The sequence below is a fragment of the Diceros bicornis genome, chromosome 31 (assembly GCF_020826845.1).
Source record: "Diceros bicornis minor isolate mBicDic1 chromosome 31, mDicBic1.mat.cur, whole genome shotgun sequence".
NCBI lineage: Eukaryota > Metazoa > Chordata > Mammalia > Perissodactyla > Rhinocerotidae > Diceros > Diceros bicornis.
In genome coordinates, this window is record NC_080770.1 from 41,493,723 (window position 1) to 41,513,495 (window position 19,773).

Genomic DNA, 19,773 nt, shown 5'->3' on the forward strand with positions numbered 1-19,773 from the left:
ACTCGAGGAGATCAGAAACCAAGCAGTTCCATAAGCTCATTGTACACCATAGAAATATTTACTTCTTAAATCAAACACAACCTTCTGAGCTCCTGTTCTGTGCCAAGAACAGCACCAGACACTGGAAAAATAAGGATTTCTTCAATGTGATCTAAATGTAGCTTTAAAGATGATGAAAAGTAAGGACTTACAATACCATGTGTTAGATTCCATGAGAGAGATTTAAGTTAGTTACTGTGGAGTGGTCATAAAGGGTTTCCTTGAGATCATAATGCCTGCAATGATGCTAAAATGAGACAAGTAAGCTAGTTCAAGGTAGAGAGAGAGTGTATCATTTTGGGAGGAAATATTATTGGCTATAAAAGTTAAATTACTAAATGGAGGAAGGCAACATTTTGACCCTGCAGTCCTCATCAGAGTTTTTCCATTTCTTTGGGAGAACGGTGCATACAAAAGAGAGGTGGAGAGCCAGCCCTGATAGCCTAGTGGTGAAAGTTCAGTGCTCACCACTTCGGTGGCCCATGTTGGTTTCCTGGTCATGGATCCACACCATCTCTCTGTGAATTGCCATGCTCTGGTGGTGGCTCACATAGAAGAACCAGAGTGATTTACAACTAGGATATAAAACTATGTACTACAGTTTTGGGGACAATAATAAAAGAGCAAGATTGGCAACAGATATTAGATAGCTCAGGACAAATATTTCCCTTCAAAAAAAAAATAGAAGTGGAGAATGTCGCTGCAAGGCATATACTCACCTATTTCATTGGAAATCACATTCTCTGGGCTGGGAATGCAAGCAAAACAACAGGCAGCCTTGCTCTCTTGAGGGCTCTTCCTGAATCCCGGACTGCAACTCTCACTGCATACAGAATGTGGAGTCTGGAGAAAATCAGATAACACTTGGTAACAGCTGTGACTTTTACCTAATTTTCAAGTAGCTAGAGTGTTTAGAGTATTGGGCCTTAACAAACTTAATCTTGAAATATCTAAATCCAATTCATTGGTTGGACGCCATGCTTATTGTATGATATAAAACACTGGTACACCTCAGAAATACTGTGGGTTTGTTTCCAGAGCACTGCAATAAATCAAATATTGCAATAAAGTGAGTCACACCAATTTTTTGATTTCCTAGTGTATAAAGAAGTTATGTTTACACTATACTGTAGTGTACTAAGTGTGCAATAACATTATCTCTAAAAATCATGTACATAACTTAATTTTTTTTAAAAAATTATTCCTGAAAATTACTAACCACCTTCTGAACCTTCAGCAACTTGCAATCTTTTGCTTATGAAGGTCTTGCTTCCATCTTGGATTGTTGGTAAATGAAAAAATTACTTCAGTTGGAAGTGAATTGTTAAATTCCCATATGTGGCCCTTTATGAAGCTCTGAGGGGGCACAAAACCCAACAAGATTTTGGTTATTCATGTGTAGTGTAAGTAATTGTGATTGGGTTCAACCCACCTCAGTAATTCCCGTGTCCCACTCAATCACCTCCTCAGATAAAGACAATTCTTGACCACGTGGAGCATGTTGGGAATATTCTCCTACTTTCACCTTAAGTCCAAGACCTTCGGGAAAATTCCAAAAGTTGAGAATGGTTTACTCTGAATCTGATTTTCCTTCATCAGCCAAATTCACTGAGTCACCAGCAGGATTGTTAAATTCTATGTTCCTCAGAAAAGGGTGCAGCTAAAAGAGACACATCATCCTGTGGTGAAGTGGGCCCGGGTGTTAAAGAGAAAAACCCTGAATTGGGGACAGCCTTTCATTGTCTGTAATCTTTGCTTCATAGTGTACCTTTATTACAAGTATCCAATGAAGTAAAGCAAATGAAATCATATGGAGAACTAAAATATCATAATGTTTCTAAAATATCAGTTAGTTTCGAGAGAAAATGACTAAAGACAAGAATATCAAGATGATCAGTGGTGATAGGATTCAGACAAATCTCGAGTACAAGGTACAATCTAGCCACCCTCATGCACTCTCTGAATTTTCCCAGACCATCAATCTGCAAAATGATGTTAGCAATACCTAAAGTTGTTACAGAATTAAATGAGATCATTTATGTAAAGTATTCACTATGATGTTCAGCACCAGATAGGCACATAAAGGACAAGTTCTCTTCTTGTCATTGAGGAGCTTCATGGGAGAAGACAGGATATTCCCTATTGAAACGTTAGGCAGGCAGGATGTTGGGATCCTTTGTAACACAAAGCATTGATATTGACTCATAGCTCACTTCCTCGTTGCCACTAGAACCTTCTTGTAGATGACTTACTACTCAGGACTAGATATACCTCCTAGAGAGTGAAACAAGTATAGAAACTCTTGTGCTTTTCTTGGAGAAAGAGTCCTAACTGCTTGGTTTGAGCACCTGTGGAACCATAAGAAAGTCACTTTTGCGAGTATACATTCTGTTAAGTCGAAGAGACTTTACCTGCCAGGGACAAAACACCAGACCTTCCCACTTCGCATTGGCTGCATTTCTGCATGTTGAAGAAGCAGCTTGTGAAGGTTCCAGGCCACAGCATACACAACATTTTACATACTGTAACTCCATTCAGTCGTGCTTGTGTCAAACATCTGCCAAGGCAGCCATCCTAAGGAGGCATTAGGTGGACAATTCTCCAGTGTTTTACAGTAAGACTCAGAAATCGTGCAAGGAATAAAGGGAAACCACAACATAGTGAGGTAAATGTCTTCTGGATATTTGGAAGGGTTAACTATCTGGATAAAATTTTCAAAGCCAGGGACCTCACTATGGTGGTGTGAAAAAATGAGAGTCCCATGGAATGAGTCAAGGATGAAATCTCTCTCACTGTGGATAAAATCCCACTCTGATGTCGTGACCCAGACTTTCCATATCACTAAATACTCCCAAGTAGAAAAGCTCAAGCTTATGAGAGAGTTGGCATCACCAGAAATGATAACCACATTCCCTTCTGTTTCCTCTACTTGCAAATCATATGGCCATGTCCTTGAGTAATATGACCTTTCAGTCACAGGAATCTTTTCCACAAAGGCTGCACAGATTCCATTCCTGTCCATCTCTCCTCTCAAGTCTGAGAGAAACACAACACCTTTCTTGTCTTCTGAGATGACCAGCCCCACCCAGCTCCAACTCAAATGAAGCAGCAAAGAGTCCATGCCAATGGCTAGAGATGTGTCCCTGGGGGCCATCTAATAGAGAGATGGAAACTGCTTATCATCATTCAGGGTAAGATCAAAAGGACCATAGGTAAGCTAAAAGGAAAAGACAACTGGAAGTAATATTAGGAAGGGGATTGGCAAAAATCACACTCTCAGTCCTGAAGGCTGTTCAGCAACACCTGGAGTGGTAGAAGAGGACAATTGCTCATTTCATTTTCTAATCATTTTGCACTCCCTGAAAGCTTTCTATAAAATAAGATCAGCCAGAGTTTCAGGAAACTGCTTTGTCTCCTTCCCCCTCAAACTTCTCTCTACTCCAAAGAAAGGAAATGTCATTCTCCATCGAGGTCCTGTACACGGATCCTTTGAGATCATATCCTTTGAGAGATGCACAAACCCAGTCTCCTCCTCTCTTCCTTTTTAGGCCCCTGAGAATGGCACCAAAGGAGACGTGGTTTCATCTCTCCCCATCCCATGCAGTCTTACCTGTGGAAATTTGTACAGTTCTAGCAGTGTTCCAATCTGGGCAGAAATTGCCCAGGTGGTTCCTGTAAGGACCGCTAGAGACTTACTCTCTCTCCTGCAGTCGTAATTAGGGATGTCCTTGCCCAACCCTGAGAGCCAAATCAGGGAACTCTCCAATGTCCTCCTTTCACTGGGTAGGGCATTATAGAGATCAAATCCCAGAGACATGTTGGGCAATATATGAGGGTCCCTGTTGATTTCCTCAATGGCAAAAACCAAGGACAGAACATACTAGTAGTTCTTGTACTGAAACCTGCATAGAGGGATAAGGATCCTTAGGGAAAATACTCAAAATGATTTCCTTCAAATGCAATACAATGACTTTATTAAAATGAATTTGCTATTGACTCGAATGTCTGTGGCAACAGATGACACTCTTGAAGCCTTAGAATTTATAACTAAAGAAAATAACATGACTCCAGCTGTGGAACGTCCTTACTGAATTCCACACTCATGAAAGAAACTGGTTAAATACACAGAAGAAAGTACAATGAATGGAAAAACAGATCACATTCAGAGTAGACTTGTAAATGGCTCTTTGGTTCAGGATCCAAAATGCTTGTTTATATGAGCACACCATTAAATCCTTCCTAGAAGAGCAACAATATTAGCATGAGATTGGAGAAAGCCCTGGGGAGGAAGAATAATTGCAACTGGAAGATACGTGACAAGCATAGACGCATGACATGTGCACGTTGAGAATGGTGCAACAGAAGGCTGTCAATCAAATTGCCTAAACCTCTGTCCCCTCAAACCTGTGCGTCTGCCACCATCAAAACCAGGAAACTAAGGTGAACTTCAGAGATCCAATGAAGGAGGAATCATCAACAGGCAGGAACAATTGAAAGAATCAAGAAGGACTGAAGGGACTAGAAACACTTAGGAATCTAAGAGAGAGAGCATTGTAAAGTTTAAAAAGCTTCTCATCCATTTCTTATTTTAAAAATATAAAATTAAAATTAATCATTAACATCTTTAACGGTACCTATTCCTGATAGCCCATATTGTCTTCATCTTTCCTACAGACTTTCTGCACACAAATAACACCTAAGCCAAAGAAAATTCTCTGCATTTCTATTGCCTGGGATTTGTAATAGCATCAAGAATAAAATAGAGCAGTCTCTTATACTTATTTCAAGTGTTCTATTATTTGAGGATTGATTAGTACCCTAGTTCATGCTCACTGCTTATTAATGTTCCCCATGTCCCTGTGAAGAATAGGTGTTCTTCACTTGTTGGGTATAGGGTTCGATGTGTATCCATTAAATCAAACTTGCTAATTTGTTTTTCAAATACTCTATTATTAGATATATGTTATTCTTTGTCTCAGAGGAAAGTTGAAATTCTTCACTATGATGATATATTATGTCTACCTCTCCTCTTCCTCTGCCTCCTTCTCTTGTACTTCCTCCTCCTCCTCCTCCGACTTTTTCTTCTTGTCTTCTCCTTCTTCTCCTTCTCCTCCACTTCCTTCTCCTCCTTCCTTTCCTAGTTGAGGCTATATTATCTTCACAGGACATCGTGTGTAGTATAACAACTATATCTTCATGATAAGTTGAACTTATATACCATTGGGGATTAACCACTTAATTCCTAATGATGCTTTGTTCCGCATCTGTTTTATCTCATATTATTATAGCTACCCTGGGTTGATTTTTGATTGATTTTGTCCTAGCATATCTTTATATCTTCTATTCTGTTTTGAATTTCTAGTTTTCCATGTTTTTTAGTTTTCACAAGTCTTGTAAACAAGATATAGCTAAATTTATCATTGTCGCATCAAATTTAACAATCTGTATTTAACTGGAGAATTTATTGCATTTACATTTGTTTTATTTATATCCTTCTTTTGCTCCCACTATCTATATGTTTTCCTTCTATTTTTTCCACAAGTTTTATTATGTTATTTCCCTTTAAAATTTATTGATTTATACTTGTTTTCCATATTCTATTGTATCTCCTCTATTTGGGTGAGAGTTATAGTCTCTACTTCTATTTTACCACCAGCCCACATTGCCTGAAGTGGATATAGTTTCTCATCTCCTGAGAAATTTATAGACCCTTTAACTTTCAGTTTTACCCTCATGACTCACTTGTTTTTGTTGTACAGTATTTTATTTCTCCTTTTTCTTTACTCTCTCTCATCATCTCCATATCTAAATTATCTTTCATGTTTTTTAGTTCCTTGTCTTTCTATGCTGCATTCTATTTCCTTCAGAATTCAAATTTGGTTTTCTATTCTCTCTTCTGTTGTAGAACCCATCTATGAAGTTTTAAAACTCAACAGTTATGCATTTTTCATCTCTTAAAGTTCTATAAGGCCCTTTGCCAAATATGTCATATCATTTCTAGAGTCTCCTGCTTGATTTTGTTATTCCATTTTTTGTCGTTCCATTTTTTATACACAGTTATTTTATATCTTGAAGTTGGTAAGTCTAATAGTGAAGGTTTTGGTGTTTAAATCTATTGTTTTATTTTTAATTTTCTTATGTCTTATGACTCTTATCGACAATGGCATGTATTCCTTATTTGTTTGGAGAACTTTGATTATGAGCTCATATTTGTCTGATTTTAATGTGTACAGAATGTAAGGCTTTAGTTTAGATTCTTTCCTCCAGAGAAGAATGTCACTGGTTTCTGCTCACAGTCATGTGGGATGACACCAAGCTAAGTGCCTTTTTTGTGTGACTCACAACTAATCTGTGAGTCCCAGATTCATTCCCTCAAATCACTGGTGACTCAAAGACAAATCCTTTCATTAGAGGATCATACTGGCCTTTGACCACTGGGTGAATCCAAATTTGTCTAGTGCTTACAATTTCCTTCTTCTGTCCTTTGAGACTTGGCTTACATCTTGTGAACTCAAGAATGCAATAACATTATATTTTATGGAAGATAGCGTTATGTGGAGGGAAACTCCTTTGAGGTATCTAGTCCTCCATACTCCTAGTATTTCATTCTTTTGGATACTTCTTTGCATTTCTTTCTTTAAATAAAAATTCTTTCTTTAACTTGAAAAGAAAATAAATTTTAAAATCAAATGTGTGAGCTTGGGAGTATAGAAATAATTTACACGCTATTCAACAAAATAAGTTTAAGATATAGATAATTTTCCAGTAATGTATGTATGGATTAGGTACATTTAAGTGAAACTAAGAACCTCTATTTAGAACATATTTAATCAAGTTTTAGGAGAAGAATCATTGAGATGCACACTCCAGGAACATTCTGTTTCTGTGAGGTGCACACATACTACACATATACCTGATCGTCATGTGACAAGCCATGATATGGCCAACTTTAGTTCAACTTAGTTCAGGTGTGATGTGATCAATTAAACTTGAAGAAGGGAGAGTGTCCAGAATGTCCAGAAGCCCCATGTGTTTCCAATGTTAGAGCATTAAATACTGAGAACAAGGAAGAATGGTGCAGGTGTTGTATAAATAAATTACAATGTCTAAAGAACAGAGAACAGCATCCACATTAAACGTATTGCTGATTGTGCCACATTTCTGAAAATAAAGCACACCTTTCAGAGGAAAAATGAAGAACGTTTTTGTGTCAGTTAGGGCCTCAAAATGCTGAGGTGGAGTTAGGAGTACAAGAAGATTATTGTGGCATAACACCTGTGAAGAATCAAAGGCTTGGGTAGGAACAGCCCGCACACTCAGATACGGATTTTACTCCCTCTGAAATGAAAAAAAATAAGGAATGTTAGGCAGAGGAGCTTTGAATCACAATGTGGAGATGCTAGTCTCCACCCGAGACCTACTGAATCAGAATGTTTGGGGTGGGGTACAGCAAACCTTCTGTGTTTTAACAAGCCTTCCAGATAATTCAGATCCATAATCAAGTTTGAGGTTGACGAGTTTCAAAAAAAAACACAGTACCAAAGAAGTGAACACTGAAAAATTAAAACAATTGTCTCAGTACTTTGTGTTAATGTGATTTTTAAAAAATGCAAAACACAAACTACTTTAAAGAATGTGCATAAAATTTAAAACCATCCTGAACCAAGAGCTTAATCTATACCTAGAGACACTGGATTTGGAGAAAAAGAAAAGAAGTAGAATACTAATTAATTTTTCACCTAACATTGAGGAGGCAGTGAGGCAAGACTTCAGATTCTGGGTTCTTCTTATTTCTCAAATTAAAAATATTGTAAAATAGGGGCCAGCCTGGTGGCATAGTGGTTAAGTTTGCACGCTCTGCTTTGGTGGTCTAGGGTGCGTGGGTTCGGATCCCGGGTGCGGACCTCTGCACCACTCATCAAGCCATGCTGTGGTGGTGTTGCATATAAAGTAGAGGAAGATGGTCATGGATGTTAGCCCAGGGCCAGTTTTCCTCAGCAGAAAAAATAATTCTAAAATAGAATGTGAAAAAGATGTATATATCCAACATGGTGAAGAAAAGTTTAATAAGGAAAATTACTTTAAATGGTGCAAAACAAGGAAAAAAGAAAAAAAGCAAAGTACAAAATTTAAAAATAAAACCACAGAGATAATGCTACATATAGCAGTTATACTATACTGAAGTTACTTAAATCACTTTTTCAATATTGAATGTTACTCTACATTCCACAAAGACATAGGAAACTAACATTGAACATAGATGCTGAAAGAAAGGGGATTGTCAGTGATATTCCATACACGTGCTCACAAAAGTAAAGCCACAACTAATATGAAACTTTTATATATGAATGTGTATAATGGTACACATATCTGAAGGCAAAATATTTAGGGGCTAAAAGGTGGTTAGCAGTCAAAATGTATATGTTCATTTATAGTATCATATATTTAAAAAAGGATTTAATAATAGGAAGTAAAGTGAACCTAACTACAACCAAAGTAAGAGTATTCAATTAACTTCTCAGTATTTGTCCAAAAAAAGTCAATATAGGAATCATATATATTGTTAATCTTGATTTATCATTAAATATGTTTGGAGCATACACACACACGTGCCTGCATATAAATATCAAACATCCTACTTCAAAACAAAGAAAGCATATTATTATAAAATTAGGTCTATCCTTGTCCAGCAAGCAATTTCGACATAGCAATCAATTCCTGAAGCCGCCAGAAGAGAGATACATGGCCAACCATAGATATTCTGACTCAGTAGCTCATCAGAGGAACGGGCAGAATTGAAATCCAGTTCCTTAACCAACTTGCACGCAAAAATGCTCATTAACTGCCAACATATCTTAAACAAATCAGACAATTTATAAGCCAATAAACACTCTCGTGCATAACCGTTTGGTCAAACAGGAAATCAAACCAATGATTAGAAAGGAGTGGTGATGGTTTGTAATTGGTATTTGAGTGGTGAACACGATGTAATCTATGCAGAAATAGAAGCATAATGATATAAACCTAAAATTTATACAGTGTTATAAACCAATGTTACTGCAATAAACAAAAATTAAAAATAAATAAATAAATAAATGAAGGAGTAGCAAGGAGCCCTGGAGAGAGAGGAGAGAGAAAGGAAGAAGAAAAGAAAACTGTCTGTTCTGAGAGAAAATATCTCAGCAAGGGAGGGGGAGAGGGGAATCACCTCCCCCAAACCTGGAGGAGGAGAGAGAGGGGGAGGAAAGGGGGAGAGAGAATCCCCCTCTGACCGTTCCCTGCAGGATCTTAGGGCTGGCCAAATCCTTAACAAGACAGGTTGGCTGGAGAAAATCAGACCCAGCTGAAGAACATGTGTCCATGGGAGAAACCTGGGAAACTGAGTTTCTCCACACAGGGCAGAGATTCTCATCTTGCATCCTCTCCTGAGCTAATGACAAAGGTGTATGTCTTGGGTGGGCCTGGGGGATGGGAGAGGGGGAGAAGGCCATTGTCATGCAGAGGGACATGGAAAGGCTTATCTGAACCCTTTCCCCTGCACTGGGGTCAGGTCCAGAAGGGCCAGCACGGAGGTGACCAGGAACAGGCCTGTCTGTGGTGTGGCTGGCCCCGGGGCAGGCATGGGGGTGGTGGGTGGAAGTGTGATGGCGTGTGAGTTGGCACCAGCCATCGGTGGAGGCAGCGACTCAGAGGTCAGGGGTCTCTCTCTCTCTCCCTCTCTCTCTCTCTCCCCGCCTCGGGGACCTGAGGAGAGTAAGGTGCTGCGCCCTGCCCACCTCGCCTACCTCTCCCATGGGCCCTTCTTTCTCTGACCGCTCCAGGAGCCCTGCGGGCTTGGGTTCAACCCTCCACACCCCCGTACAGGCCAAGGGCGTGTGCGCGATCGGCGGGGCCTAGGGCTGGCCTCGGGGGTCCGCAGTGAAGGCCCCGCCCACCCGCCAGGCTCTGACCGGCTGGCGCCACCCAGCTGCAGCGGTTTCATCGCCGCCCTTCTGGACTTGGCTTCAGCTGCTGTCTCCCTCCCCTCCCCCACTCCCACTCAGCTTGAAGGCCGCTTCCCTGCCTTGAAAGCATTGCTCTGGCTCTGATGGCCAGAGGCGTACCGGGCTTCAAGCTCAAGGCTCTGCCTGGCCAGCTGCTTCGTCCCCTGGCTCATTTCTTCCTGGAAAGACAAAGCTATTGCTTCACCCCACACCTCCACTTTGCGACTGCAGCCAGGCCAGGTGTAGGAAAGGCTCTTGAAGTCAGAAGTGCCGAGACAGGCGTATGGCACTGCAGGGCTAGGGAGCCAGGGCCCTACTGGCCCTACTGGCCCTACTGGGCAATCCCTTCCCACAACAGCTCCCAGCCTCCTCTCTGGAGTCGGGAAGGTCTGCCCTTCCTAGTCCTTGGCCATGGCTCTAGGGAGAAATCCTCGCCAGAGTGTGGCATGAGGCCCTCTGACTAAGGGTGCATGTGCCACACCCAGGGCGACATGAAGGCTGGCGCAGATCGCGTGCTCTTTCCAAAGGAGGCTTGCCTATTGGCTCATCCACCTGCGCCGGGCCCCTTTCCTTGTGGGATCATGTCCGGTGGAAAGAGCCTTGGTGCCTGCTGCCAATTTTTTGGGGTGTGTTCTTGCCCCCTTCTGCGAAGGGAACCACTTGACAACTGCTGTGCCACACCTCGGGTCTTTTAGCCTCCCTCAGCTGTGTCCCCGCCATGCCCATTCCTACCTCCATGGAGGGACTACTAAGGTCTTGGCACTTGCCAAGTGGAAATAGTCATTAGAGACTTAACTTGGAGTTGTAGTAAAAGAGCATAACATAACAGCATTGAGCTTGGGCTCTGCCATTTATGAGCTGTGTAACCTGGATGAGTTTTCTAGCCCCTGCACCCAGTCTCTTCATCTATATAATTGTGAAAAGACCAACATCTACTACGTCGGGATATTTTGAGGATTATGTGTGTTAATGTATCTTCAAGCACAGAATTAACATTCAGAGTGTAGTGCCTGGCTCAGTAGAAGTGTTTGCTGCTGTTATTATAATTATCATTATTTCATGTCCTTCACTTCCTCGTGAGTTCCCTGTCAAACCAACCATGGTCCATGGTGTCAACAGTTTTATTCCAGGCTCCTGCTTAATGGCCTGCAGAGGGATCCTCCCGCTCATAACCTCTTATTTTTATCCCAGTCTCTGGAACTCTTTCTTCTTGGCACTGAGGCAATGAATGGGGTCCCACACCCAACCCTGCATGTACTCCTTTTAATATCCCATGCTTTTGAAATACTGTTTAGTGTTTACTTGGTGGAATATACTCCCTGACATGAACAACACACGGGAGATAGGATTTAGGAAACATTGTTCCATGTAGGGCTCTGATTTTATCATAACACAGAGTACAGATGATCAAGGGCCAAGGTAGAGTTCCTTATTGCAAAAATCTTCAGAGATGAGGGTGTTCTAATGTGACACCACCTGAAAATAAAGCCAGCACATAAAAGCAGTTGTAGTTTTAAAAGGAAAAGCACACAACTGAAAGAATTGATCCCATTAAATACACTATTCTATTTGTTTATGTATCAAATTACTGATAGGTAATAAGCAGGTGTACAGATAGTAGAATTATCAATTTCACAGAGAATTCTTTTAACAGTTGTTCATATCTTGTGTTTTACATCATTTATTAAGGTAATATTTTCATCTTTACTTTTCCTTGTGTCTCTATCTTTCTCAACTTTTCCAAGAGATATATTTATATTATCTTCTCAAATTTTAGGGAAAGTTAAAAAAAGTTATGAAACATTTGAAGTTGTTGATTTTGTATATTGGAGGAGGACTAGATTGCAAGTGAATTAGTGATAATTAGAGTTTTAGTTTGGTAAAAGATGGTAGCTGGAATTGATACCAGGATGTTTGTAAGCTAATTTTTACTTCATTATTTGATATAGTTTCTAAAATGCCAGAACCGGTAATTTTAAATTTAACAACTTGTCTCATTTTAAAATATGTGTTCTTGGAGAGGGTGACTGAGGTAAGTAGACAATAATTTACTGTAGTGACTTGTTTTTCTCCAATTAATCTGTTATAAACCCAACAGGCATATAGCATTCTTTTGTCCAAATGACCTGATGGCACTTTCTTAACTTTTCTTGCTGTGAGTCTAGCAATCTAGGGTCACACCACCTTCTCTCTCCTAGTCATGATTTCAGTTGTAAGAGTCACATTGTCAATAATATGGTGACAAATTTGCACACAGTCTACAATTTACTAAAATATATATATCAATTGCAAGCTTTGATAACATGATTGTTAAGGAATGAACAATTTGCAGTGCACTTAACAGCTGATTGCTACACATTATTGTGTAAGGACATCATGGTTAAAACCATTATTTGCAACATGGGGCCCCTTTCAATTTTATTTTAATGGAAAGTGTTCAATGACATTTTTCTTTTGAAGAAGAAAGACTTGCATTTCCATCTTAGAAAATTATGAACTTGTTTTTAGCCCTTTTTCTTGTCTTCAGCTCTTCTTTATATTGATTACTAATTCACATGTCCAGTTACTTCAGATTCATGGTGCTATCTCCTCTGCCTTTTTCATGGCTCTCACATTAATTTTTCCATAATCCATTCTGTGAAAGAGGTTTATCTCCACCTTCATATATTGAGGAAGGAACCGACCCTCCTTTATGTGAACTTGGAAAGAAAGGCCAAGGTGATGCCACGGTGTCCTTCCCCACCATTGAGCTGCAGAATGGCTGCAGAGTCCTGTGAATCTTTTGCTCACCTCCTGGCTCCCTACATACTTGGCATTGTCTGCGCGGAGAACCCCAGCTTGTTACAAGTGAATTTTTGAAGTCTTTAGAAGCCGGCTGAAGGATAAGACTGGCTAGAAAGGACATCAGCAAGCAGTGTACTCCAAAAGTTGGTGGCAGAAACATTAAGAAGAAGAAAACCTTTCCGTTTATCTTGTTTTCTCTTTATCTTCTCTCTTTTCATTTTCCTTTAGTTATATGGTATAAACCCTATCCACCACCCATGGTGCTTTTTTTTTTTTTCCCTCAAAACCCCAGTACATTGCTATATATCTTAGTTGTAGGTCAACCCATGGAGGTTCTTTTTCTTGGAGTCCCATGGCATTTTATTCATATCTCTTTCTATCAAATTATTTCCATAGCATAATTTATCTGTTTATACATATCTGTCTTCCTTGCAGACCCCCAACATTTCAAGACCTTTGGGCACATAATATATACATAAGTATTTGAGTGAATCAATGAAGATCTTTTGTTGAATAAGATCTAAATAAATACAATACCTACTCAGCACATGAATGCAAGCATTTGAGAGAGAGTTTTGTGTCTGCTGAAGCAAGCTGTGGACCAGTTTAGGGGCTCAGTGCCAAGGTTACTCAATAGATTGAGACAAAATGAAATAGATAATTAACTTTAGTTTTAAAATTCATGGAGAACAGGAACAGGATATCTAGGTGTGAATCAGCACTTGATCATTCATGTTGCATGTTTGGAAAATCCAGTCCTTTATTTTTCTATGAAAATGTGACAGGCTAAGAGAGTGAACAGAGGACTGGTTTTTAGAAAGGCAATTTTGTTGCAGGAAATCGTGGAGGAAAATATATGGAAGGAGAGCTGGCAGAAACATGGCAGAAACTTTTTGTGTAGAAATCCTAAAAATTGAGTTTACATGCTGGCTGAAAGATTTGTAACTCAACATTTCTCCAATATAGGTTAGAGCAAATTTTAAATATCTAGGTATACAAAAGGAATACAAAGGAACATAGATCAAACTGAAAGGAGTTTAGGATAGAACAAAGAAATGAAGCTAAGGTAAACCAGCACACTAAAATGTGTTTCAGAAGGACCTGCAGTTTTTAAAGGTAGTTGGAAATTTATCACTCAGGTTTAAAGTAGAAAGGGAAATGGGAACAATTCTCTATCATTTCATGTCCATGAGATTAAAAGCTACATTCTGTCAGAGAAGCAAAACTTGTATGCCCTCTAATGTCCAAAAAAGTGTTTTGAATCATACCTAATGAAAGATAGTCTGTGTGATGTAATGCAAATACAGCATCATCAACTCATTTCCAAGTTTATTACAAACACTTTAGCATAAGTTTAATTGAGGTAATGCAGAATTCTATAAGGGGCCAAGGAAGAGGCTGATAGCATTCTCTCTTTCAGCTTCTCACTTGACCAAGGGAGAAAATGTTCTTGAACAGATTGACTACGTCTCCTAAAGACAGTGCTCATTTTCAATTTTTCTTTTTATAAACTCATCCTGCATTTCCCCTTACATATGCAAGCTAAAGCGTGTGTGTAGACATCCTTCATTGGCAATGAGGAGCAGATCCATACTATTAAATAATCAAATAAGCAGAACATACGGTTGGTGCCTTTTAGGAAAACTACAAGTTTAAGCCCACCCTCATTGGTGGAAGAACATGGTATACCCGAATTAAAATATCTACCATTTATTATGCAGCTAATCATGTCATGCTATTTAAATGAAACTTAATGAATTCTTCTTCTATAAAATTAATTTTATTTTAGTCAAACTGATGTATAATTTTATATAAGTGCATTTTTACTTAAAATGTAAAACTCTTTAGAGTCTGCTTCTTTCAGTTTTAGAGGCATATTTTGTATATATATTTTTTAAAGATTTTATTTATTTATTTTTTCCCCCAAAGCCCCAGCAGATAGTTGTATGTCATAGCTGCACATCCTTCTAGTTGCTGTATGTGGAACGCAGCCTCAGCATGGCCGGAGAAGCAGTGCGTCGGTGCACGCCCGGGATCTGAACCCGGGCCGCCAGCAGCGGAACGCGTGCACTTAACCGCTAAGCCACAGGGCCGGCCCATATTTTGTATATTTTGGTGTGATTTTATTTATTATCCTTCATAGCAGAGAGGCACATCCTACTCTTTTTCTTGCTGTCCTCTCTCTACAAGTTAAAACTCATCCAAGTTTATTTTGCTTTATAAGGCATAGGCTTACTTTGTGAATGAAAAAGAGATCATTTCTGAAACATGTTTGGAACTGTAGGGAGCCCAGAATTTTAGACTATGCTCAGAATTTTGTGAGGTAACTTCAAAAAAGATGGAACATTTAACGTTTGCCAGGAAAGTTTTCTGCTACTTTGCTTAACAGTAGGGTTTTTTTTTTTTTTTTGGTTTCTTAATTCTTTGAAAGGATGAGTGAAGGAGTTGGCAGGTTTAAATTTACCCTTGATAGAGCTCCCTCTGGGTTACTCTTTCAAAACAACCATCCCAGTTGATGAATATTTAATGGGGACTCTGTCAGTCCCAGAGCTGAGAGAGGCAGTTCTCAAAGCTCCAGCAGGTCCTGGGAGAGGAGAGCGCTGGTAGCCAGTGTTGTCTGAGTTTGGATGAGGCATGGTCTTTCTCAGGATGTTAGAACTGAGTGGAGTTCTCAGATGCAGCCCAGTGACTCTAGAACTGAGCCCTGCTCAGAAACCAGTTGACTTTTCATTCGCTCTGAGCCTGGTGTCTGCCCTCTGCTCGTGCCCCTTTCTGCCATTTCTCATGCTTCTCCTGACTCTCTCTCTTTCCTACACCTTCTTTCTTCTTTTTTCTCTTTTTCTTACTTTTACTCTCTATTATATTCCTTCTCCTTATCATTTTTCTCAGTCTCTTATTGTTCTCATTCATTTTCTTTTTATTTTGTAGTACAGTTACTCTGTACATCACATTCACCTTAAAATCTTGATCCTCTACAACTCCTATACTTCAGTTAGCTATGTTTTTTAAAGATTTTATCTATTTTTTATTTTTCCCCCCCAAAGCCCCAGTAGATAGTTGTATGTCACAGCTGCACATCCTTCCAGTTGCTGCACGTGGGACGCGGCCCCAGCATGACCAGTGAAGCAGTGCGTTGGTGCGCGCCCGGGATCCGAACCCGGGCCAACAGCAGCGGAGCACGCGCACTTAACCGCTAAGCCACGGGGCCGGCCCTCAGCTCGCTATTTTGAAGAGAGTATTTTGATAAATTTCTCTTAGATGTTATAACATGCTGATTCAAGGAAATAAAAACTATCACAAATGGGATGGGGATGAAGAGTGAATTCAGTTCAGGTAGCCATGGAATTAGACAGAGGGAAACTGAGAGCTTAAGTGTAGGTGTTCAAAATATTTCCTGATACATCTTCGTAGTTCATTGTTGTGGTAAACTGCACAGAGTCTTATTTACTGCTGGAGCCCAGATGTTTGCTCCTTGGGGCAGCTCATCAGACCTTGGCCTATAGAAAAGAAGCTAGGAAACATTACATGCATTTCTAATGTGAAGAACTGTTAGTGTTCCACCAGGAGACACCTTGGGATCTTCCCTGCACTATCTGAATAGAAAAAGAGGAAGAGAAGCTTTTCTCCATCTGCACAAAACCAAGACCTTATCTTGAGTTTGAGAGGATTGGAGGTGACTGAAAACAAAAGTTTTCCCGAGTTTGGATTTGCTTTAACAAGAACTATTTGCTGGCTTTGATGTTAAAGGTCTTTATTCAAAATTGACTACCTCTAATGCTAAGTTCAGAGTGGAGATGTGTCAGTATAAGAGAGAAGAATCCCTTTTTGATTATATCACTGAAATACAGTATTTGGGAGAATGGTTATATTTGAAGGTCACTTGTTCATATTCTGTTGCCACAGTGACATCTGTTGGTAAGTGACTACTTCATGCTATTCTCGATGATTTCTGTTTGAAAGACATACTGAGCTTGATAAATAAATGGCAAGCAATAGGATATAATGGAACACATGAGGAAGCCATTTGGGGTAAAGCTAATTCAGTCTGAATTTGTTTTTCCAAAAGGGTCTGTCGCCTGCACTGTGTATCTGCTTTGCCATGTCCCAAAGAGAAGAGTAAATGCCCTTAAGATAAGAATGTAACTTCCCCCTCATTGGCATTTCCTTAAGGATAAGCATTTCTCCCTAGGCTAGGATTTGATTGTTGCAGTCATCCTGTGATCACCCAGCTCCAGACAACAGACGTGACACCAGCCATGCCCATTGAGACAACAGATCTGCTCCCCGCTGTGTCCATCAATAGCTGTTCTGGCAGGGCAATCTGGCAGGGCTGATCTCGTGGCTATTGTAAAAGGGACATTGCAATCACTTGCAATACATGCTCTTTGATGGTATATAACCGCTCTGTACACCCCACTTCTTCGGTGACCTTCCTTCCTTAGGGAAGGAAGGCCACAGGTCATGGTCCTCAAAAGTTGGCTCATAATAAACTCACCCCAATTTTGATTTATAGATTGATTATGGATTATTTACGTCGACAAGCTGAGGTGTAGGAAGCAGTAAAGGCACAGTGGTACTCGTGTTGCCCGATATAAAATCTTTCCTCCCTCTTTCCCTTCCCAGGATACCCACTCTTCATGGTGGCACCGACTTCCATGGTGTGATCATTCTTCTGATCACTACTTTCATTCCCTCTTACAATTACTCAACAAATATTTAAACACCTACTGTATGCCAGGCTTGGGATACACTAAGGAAAAATTTTTCTACAAAATCTCTGTCTTCACAGAACTTGTTTTTGTTGGCTAAGTGAGATAATGGATAAGTAGGCAGACAAGTGAATTACATAGTCTATCGTGTGATGATCTGTGTCAAGAAGAAGGTAAGCGACAGGCAATGGGGAGAGCTAGAGAGTGAGTGGGTTGCTACTTTAATTAGAGAGCACAGGGAGGCTGGAGCAAGGCCCAGAGGGAAGGGACAGAGCAGGAGGACATGCAGATATCCCAGGGCTGCAGAGATGCTGTGGAGGAATTGTGACTCGGATGTTGTTGGGCAGCAAGAAGTCAGTGTGGCTGGAGCACAGTGAGCAAGAGGAGAAAGGCAGAGAAGGTTTGAGATGCCAGGGAGGGTGAGCAGATGAAAGAAGGCCCCTGGGCCCATCAAAATTGTTCTGTATGTGAAATGAAAACTTTCAATGTCATTTAACTATACGTTATACAATTTAAGTAGTAAATACCTTTTGTTTTTCTATAGTCTTGTTAAGCACATCAACTAAAATGCTGCTAAATTGGGAATGTCTAAATTATCCCCAGGAGTGACTGCTGTATCTTGTCAGGCGTCTGGTCTGCACAGCAGTCGGGGGTGGGAGTGATGTGACAGTCAGGAGAGGAGCTCTAGTCTTCAGGTTGTCACAAACAGTTTGTGTTATGTTTCATCTGTAACATGCGAAGGACGGAAAAGATGAGTGGTTTTCACACTCCGATCCATGGAGCGCTGGATATTCCTGAAGGCTCTTGGTTTTTGTTTGTTTGTTTGTTTGTTTTTGTGAGGAAGATCGGTCCTGAGCTAACATCTATCACTCCTCCTCTTTTTGCTGAGAAAGACTGGCCCTGGGCTAACATCCATGCACATCTTCCTCCACTTTATATGGGATGTCACCACACCATGGCCTGACAAGCGGTGCGTCGGTGCGCGCCCAGGATCCGAACCGGTGAACCCTGGGCCGCTGCAGCAGAGCGCGCGCACTTAACCGCTTCCCCACCCAGCTGGCCCTGAAGGCTCTTTGTTTTTTTTCTTATGTTTATAAACTTCGATGCAAGCTTCACATAGAAGAGAGTGTCCCTTAGCTTTAAAAAGATTCCTGGACTTGGTCCTCACTTAGGTTTTCCAGTACGAAGAGTTTGCAGTCTCACAGACTCCCAAAGGACAGACAAAAGGAGCAAGATCCCTTTTTTCCGAGTGTCTCTTGTGACAGTGCTCATTGTCGCTCATTTAAACCAGAAGGTGATTTGTCAATAGTGAGATATAGCATTTGAGACCCCATCCTTCAAGATGGCTGAGTTGTCGTCCATCATTTTACAGACTTATTCTAAGTGAATAATATAAAAAGTGAATGTCTCAGCAGGTACTCTCTGACACAAAATAGAAACTAGGAATTGAGAAAAGTAATTATGATTGATGTCTGTCAATAAGGGCATAGGGCTAGTCTAATTCAAAAGTAATTAAAGGCATGAGTGTTAGTCACTGTACATATTAAATATATTGAAAAGTATTCATGTTCTCATAACACAGAATTATAACTGGAAGATAAACTGGATGTTTTTGGTACTTATGGTTAAAGATATATTTTATTTAGTTTTGTTTTCCGATTGAGGAAACGAGAAAATTTATTTTTTAATATATTGACTATCTTCTTCCTTTCCAACCTAGAATCTCAATCTGCTATTTTGGAAACTCTGAAAAATATGTTCAGATGCTGTTCAACAGGTAAGAAAATCTTGTTAGGATGTCAAATACTTTTCTCTCTTATTTATCATAAAATTGTGACAGACTCTCATTTATCTTCCTGTCTGCCCATCTGACTAGGCCACCTTGTTTCTCTAAGCCTGCAGGGGAATCCAGTCAGGTGGAAAGGGATGTTTTCTTCCACTTAGACTTTGCAGAGAAAATCAGCCTTGAAGTGGAACTGAGCACATGCTTTTCAGAAGCTGCATCATTCTCTACCCAGCCAGAGCATTGGGCCTGACAACAGCTGGATCCAGTAGAAAACTGGACACTCTAGGAGATGTCATGTGCAGATGTGCCTGGCTGGACTAATAGTCACATGGATATGAGTTTTAAAAAAATCTCTCAGAGCTTTTCCAAAATCCAATAATATTCTTAAGTTGCTGTAGTAGATGAAACATTAGTTAGTGTCTTTTTAATTTCAACAGAAGCTTTTTTTTTTGTTACTAAAGAAGCCAAATTT